Consider the following 7,064-nt stretch of genomic DNA (forward strand, 5'->3'; position numbering starts at 1 on the left):
TTGTTTAAAATAGGGAAATTATTTTTTTTAATTACAAAAGTAATATATAAATTACAAAAAGAACTATAAAAAAATAATATATAAAAATATAGGGGCGCCTGGGTGGCTCAGTAATAAGCGTCTGCCTTCAGCTCAGGTCATGATCCCGGGGTCCTGGGATCGAGCCCCGCATCAGGCTCCCTGCTCCGTGGAAGGACTGCCTCTCCCTCTCCCACTCCCCCTGCTTGTGTTCCCTCTCTCGCTGTCTGTCTCGCTGTCAAATAAATAAAAACTTTTAAATACATATATATATATATTATATACCCATTCTCATTTAACAATTTGTATGCTGCTCTTGACTTTTAAAAACCATTAAATACAGCTATTTAGAAAGATTTCTCCAAATGCTTTATTATTTTGCCAACAACTATTTTCACAAAAATGAAGTGAATGGTAAGTAATATAAAAATTGATGAGTAACCACAAGCCTGTAAGGAGCAGTACTGCCTTCTTACAAGAAGGCTGCGGAAGAGAAACTGAACAGCACCCAGGGTCCTTTTCTAGCTTTTCCTGAGCCTTTACAGGAGTCACTTGACGGGTCGATGAATGAGGCTGAGGCATCCGGGCAGACACGTACGTGTGTTCAAACTACCAGATCACCTTCAGGAATGTTAGCGAGGAATGGGGCTAGGTGGCGTTTTTTATCTTGCTTCTAAACACGTTGGCCCATCTCCAGTTTTGAGGACAACAGAACACTTCTGTGAGGGTGAACTGCATATTCTAGACAACACAGCAGGAAGAAAAGCAGGAATGTAAGCACATTGTCGAGTAAAAATCTGTCAGGCTCAACGTGACAAGACTCAGAGGTTCAGAAGAGAGGACAACAGTTGTGGGGGCCTCATGGTGCCAGCCCTCCGTTTGTCTCTGGAGTATGGACGTTCTGGCCAATCAGTGGTGCTATGTCAGGTGCCTCGCTCTCCTGGGTTGGAGCTCACTTCCTGTGTCACACTTTTCCCTCTCTGATGTTTTGGTGGTGTACATCTTCCAGGTAAATAGGTAAACCTTTTAAGAGCTTGCATATCTTAAAATACCTATTCTATGACGTTTTCATGGAGACCCCGCTCAACCCTTACTGGTGGTGTGATCTTGGGCAAGTGACTTATTCTTTCAGTCTTAACATCTGTGAAATGGAGATGAAAATAGTACTTCATAGGGTTGTTAGGAAAATCAAATGAGCTAATGCTTGCCAAATACTTAGAATCTGATACAGGGTGAGTGCTGAATACAAAGTGATGCCCCCAGTGCGCTTGGGGCCCCCTAGGCCTGTGCTATAACCCCCTCAGCTGGGTTCTTTCATCCCGGTCCCCAGCACGTCCACGTTCCACATTCCACTGGGACGGGATGGTAAGGACCAGGGGTCCTTGGGTGAGTCAGCACTCTGCTTTCAGGATGAAAGTTCAGTCCGCAGGCCCTGGGTCCTACTGGTGTGTCAACAGACGGTGGATAGCAGCCACCCCTTGTCCCCGCTGCTGCAGCTCTTGGAGGAGGTGCTTATCTCCTTACCACCACTCAAATCCAATCACTCAAATCCGATTCTCTCAAAATAACACCTTCACTGAGAGAAGACACGTGTGGTAAAATTCACTGTTTTAAAGTGCATAATTTGGGTTTTTAGTATAGACAGTTGTGCTCTAATACTACACGTTATTGCAAGATGAATTGGTCTAGAAGGCATACGTTTATTGAGCACTGACTGCCTGCTAGATACGATGATGTATACTGGGCACTGATTAGTAATTGAGGTGAACTCCTGAAGTGTACAGCCAAGAACAGAAAGAATGATGAGTTTCGTTTGGGGCATCCATCAAACACTAATTAAATGAGTTGTAGAAGGGATATCCAGATAGACATTAGTTGTTGAATAGACGCAGTTAGTTACACTAGTCTGAAACTTGGGAAAAATTTAGGATAAACCGTTATGTTAAGGAGTCATCTTTATATAACCATGAAAATTACTGGAGTGAAGCATATAAAAAGAGAACAAATACTTAAAAATTAGGCAAAGGCATTAGAGGAGAAAGCAAATATTTGCTATAATTGAAATCAGGGTTCTTACTTTGGGAGGAGGGAGATATAAATATGAAATGGGAGGAGGTAAGGAATATGAAGTTAGGGGTTTGAATCAGGCATCAGTATGTACATCAGACTTTTGGAATATTCATATTTTCTAGTTTTCTCCACCAAAAGGCCCCTGAAGCAATGACACCCCAGTAAAAATGAAGGTCAGCTAGAGCCCATATCTTGGTTTCTAAATAGCGAACCAGAGCCCCTTAGAGAGATGACTAATTCTAAGTCTAGGGCAGGGAAGAGCATAAGGTGAGCCTGGGAAAATCTTGTGCCACCAAGTATGGAAACACTCAGTGAATGACAGAGGCATGTTAAAAGCACACAGCAACTGGCCTGAAAGGACTCCTGCTGGCCAAATACAGGATAATTTAAGCAGCAAAAGAATAATAATGTTAAGAGATTCTAGCTCACTGGATAAAAAAGCATGTCTGACTCCATACTAACATCATACTAGAAAAAATGAGGGAACTTTCTAGAACGTCTGCTAAGAAAGGTAGGAAAAAATGCTCAGATTAGAAAAATCAATGCTTAATAACCACCAGAGTAATGACTGACTGACTCAGTAAGAGATCAGACATGGATGCTCATAAAACCACAGTGGCGAAAGGTTGTGGAGAAGCAGGTTATTCAAATCGGCTCAAAGTATCACCTTATGGATTACTTATTAATCTCAAAGTTTAAAAAAAAAAAAAAAGGATACCTTACAATGGTGACTGGTAGATACCTAACCTTTACAAATGACCAAACTTTGTCACTAGTGATGGCACAACATGACCCTTGCTGTTAACCTGTGTAGGAACATTGTTGCCAAAAATGTTTAGCTTGAACCTAATCAGGTGAGAAAACAATCAAAGATTGCAAGACATTCTATAAAATAACTGTCCGAAAAAAACAAAACAAAACAAAACTCCTAGACTTTGCAAAAATGTCATAAAAGACCAAAAAAATAAAAGCCCTACAAACAACGGGGTGGGGGGGGGCTGATCTTATTAAAAAAGACTATAGAGATGTCAATGAAATGAAAGGAGGGATTCTTAGATTATGGATTGAAAAATTAAAAAGCTATAAAAGGCATTTGGGGACCATGGGAAGATCTGAATACCCACTGGATACTGGGTAATACTACTGTATCACTCTTGAGTCTGTTGTGTGTGACAATGGTATTATGGTGTAGCAGAAGGTGTGATGCTCCTCCCAGATCCTCCCCCCGCCAACAGCAGGACTTAGGGGTGTGTCTCCGGAGCTTCTGGAACTGTGTCAGGACACAGCCCTCAGCACTTAACCCTCTTCGGAATCCTCAGCTGGAGACTGCCCTGCCCCAGATCACAGCCCCCTCCCTCCTGGGCAGCCCACACCCAGTGCCTGCTCAGTGTGGGAATATAAAGCCAGTCCCCCTTGTCTGAACTCACAGGATGTCTCCCTTCCCCTACCCCCACCTGCTTTCCTTCCCTGGGTCCTGATCCCAAGAGCACTCCTATAGACTGATCTCTATCTCAGAGGCTGCTTCCTGGAGAGTCTCACTTGGGGCAATTTTTTTTTTTTTTAAGATTTTATTTATTTATCTGACAGAAAGCGAGAGAGGGAACACAAGCAGGGGGAGTGGGAGAGGGAGAAGCAGGCTTCCCGCTGAGCAGGGAGCCCAGATGCCAGAACTCTGGGATCATGACCTGAGCTGAAGGCAGATGCTTAATGACTGAACCATCCAGGCGCCCCATCACTTGGGGGGCAGTTTGTATTGGAAGGGGTGGAGGCAGTAGATACTAAGACAGGAGGATTTTAGGAGCTGGGTCAGCCACCTAGGTGGCTGGCCCTGAGGACCTCAGCACTGGTGGTAGATGGAGCATGATAAGCCCCTGGCACAAGGTAGGTAGTTCTAGAACGTGCAGGTTGTAAAACTTTTACCAGGGGTGAACTAGGGCGGTATAAAGTGGAAACAAGCTGGTATGAGGTATCAGTGTTCAGATATTCAAGCAAAGTGGAGACAGTAGGACTGTAAAATAATACAGGCCAAAAGGGCTGTACTTCGCTGTGTTATCAGTCAGAAGCCACGTGAATGAACTCACAATAAGAGAAGTTAAGAGGTGGGGGAGGAAGTCACCTGGTGAGTTTTAGAGACGGTTCCCAGAACAAGGGTGGATGAAACAGACAGATGGGCAGCCGATGAGTGGGCTCCTCAATCTGTACCATCAAAATAATTCACGGATAGACAACTAGGTGGCTGAAGACGGTCGCCCCAATGAGCAGCCATGATTCCTTGCCCAACATCTGGATCCGAGCCAATTTTCAGACAGAAACTCTTAAGTCTTTAGGAAGAAGAACTCAACACCAAATGGAGAGGATAATGATTTCCCTACTCCTCCGGCAAAGGAACCAACAGTCACTTACTCAAGTAACCACCCACTGGAAAAAGGAAATACTCAAACATTTTGAGGATTTCAATTCCCTGATCCCCCAATGTGTAGTTACATTAGACATACAGGGAAGTTGGCACAACCTCCACACTGATTCCTTGGCCTGCGGGGTCAGAACTATGGTAGCGGGGAGGCTGAAACAAGCTCTTGAGATTGGTCCTGTAGCTCAGGGAGAAGGGGAAGGGAGAAATTAGTGGCATCCTTAAGGACTCAAAGAATGCAGGGCCAGTGGTCCCCATTGTATCTCCATGTATCATTTGACAATTTTGGCCCCTACAAACGTAACTCTCAGTGACCCACCTGTGAAACTGTTCTTGTCCCTGTAACTCTGGCTCCTCCAGGTTGACAGTTCTAATTTGCAAAAGGGGGAATGCTTTCACCAAGGGACACACAGGAGTCCCACTGAAATATTAGCTACAGTTGCCAGTTGGGCACTTCAGCCAGGGATCAGCATGCAGAAAGAGAAGTCATTGTGCAGGTAGGAGTAATTGACTCCGGTCATTAGGAGCCCACGCTGCAGTTACACAGTGGGCAGCAAGGAGAGATGGGTGGCACCCAAGCGGTCTGGCTGGGTGTCTCTTGGAACTCTCTTGCCCAGTGTTGCTGGACCACGGACAGGTTCAGCAGCCACTGGAACACTCCTTAATAAACCTTCTGCAGGCTGATCTCCATCCCAGAAATAACTTCCTGGGGAATATCCTTGCTTTGAGGAGATACATACTGAAGTGTTTCTTTTCTTTTCTTTTTTTTTTTTAAAGATTTTATTTATTTATTTGACAGAGAGAGACACAGCGAGAGAGGGAACACAAGCAGGGGGAGTGGGAGAGGGAGAAGCAGGCCTCCCACGGAGCAGGGAGCCCGATGCGGGGCTCGATCCCAGGACCCCGAGATCATGACCCGAGCCAAAGGCAGACTCTTAACCAACTGAGTCACCCAGGCGCCCCAGTGTTTCTGAGTTAAGTGTGATGAAGTTTGCAACTTATTCTCAAACCGTTCTGAAAAAAAAGTATGTGTGTATACGTATATAGTAAATGTAACAAAGCATTAACAATTGATGAATCTAGGTGAAGTATACGCCTGTGCTTACACTTTTCCATTTCAACTTTGCTGTAGGTTTGAAATTTTCTGAAATAAAAGATTAAGGAGTTGAACACACACACAGAGGCAAATGAAGAAGGGTCTAATATAATACTGAAGGGACAGCAAGATAATAAGGTATTGTGAAATCCAAGGTATAAGAGAGTTTCAAAATTAAGGTAGTGTTCAACAGTAACAAATGGCTACAAAATGGTCAAGTAAGGTTAGGACTAAAAGTCCTAAGGCTAAAACTCCCATAGAGTTTGCATCCCAAAGGTCCCCAATAATCTTGAGGACACAAGTGTCACTGAAGAAAATATTATAGGCACCCCACCACAGAGCACCATCTCTTCAGAATTGTCATTTGGCTGAAGCACCACATTTTCAGTTCTACTGTGGTTTTGACTTTTAAAAATTGAGTATCTATGATGTTCACAGTTCTGGAATACTCCCGGTAGGGAGAATGTAGATGCATTCAGAAACACGATTTATTGGGAAAGGCACATAAACTCAAATACTAAATGCACTGTGCCAAGTAGAAGAATAGAGAAATTGACAGAGAAATACAGAGGAGAGAGATGAGGGGAAGGAAGGAAGGAACACTCTAGAAGCTTGGGGTGGGGGGGAGCACAAAAGGGCATATTTAAGAGATAATTAGATCAGCCATTACAATTGACTACCCATAGGTTGGGTAATATTTATAACTCGAGATATTTATCACAAAGTCCAGAGTTCTGGTCATCTGGAGAGATCTGGCAACACTTGACTGGGGCTGGGAGAAGAGTCTTGAGTAGACAACAGTTCCCCATTCTCTCAGCCTGCTTCATCGATTTAAGGTACTTATTTGCCCTCTGTAGGCAACTGAGTTTTATTGAACCCAGGGCTGGGATTAGAATGAGGGGAGTAAGGCAGGAATTTGGGGGAAGTGGTTTGGATTTTTTTTTTTAATACTGTATTAAAAAATGATTGATCTTCAGTTTTCTTGTGCTCCCATAAATTTTGCACCGAGGCTAGTGTCTCACTCGCCTGATTCTAACCTCTGAGCAGCTTGGGTTTGATTTAACCTATACATGGTAAGCAGCAGCATAGGCAAGATCGGATCAGATCCGCGTTTGGGGGCACTTAAGTTCCCACGCTCCAAATCCCGCCCCTGCACTCACAGCCTCTCAGGTTCCCACTTCTAACACCCGCATTTCGATTTCATATCCTGACTCCCTCTTTTGCCCCTAAACCACTGACGGTCCCTTCTCCCTTTCCCTCCAAAAGAGCCCACCCAAGGCCCCAAGCACCTGCCTCCTCGGGCGCATCCTCCACCTGCGCTCAGCACAGCCGTTTCCTGCATCCTTCCAGGCCCAAGAGTCGCTTCCGACACCATCGCTCTGCTCCAACAGGGCGGAGCTTCCTCATTGACGCGATCAGCATTCGGCTAGTGCTGCCTCGCCCCGGCGACCGTCCAGCGGGAGGCGGAGC

The sequence above is a fragment of the Phoca vitulina genome, unplaced genomic scaffold (genome assembly GCF_004348235.1).
Source record: "Phoca vitulina isolate PV1807 unplaced genomic scaffold, GSC_HSeal_1.0 scaffold33, whole genome shotgun sequence".
In the NCBI taxonomy this organism is placed as follows: domain Eukaryota; kingdom Metazoa; phylum Chordata; class Mammalia; order Carnivora; family Phocidae; genus Phoca; species Phoca vitulina.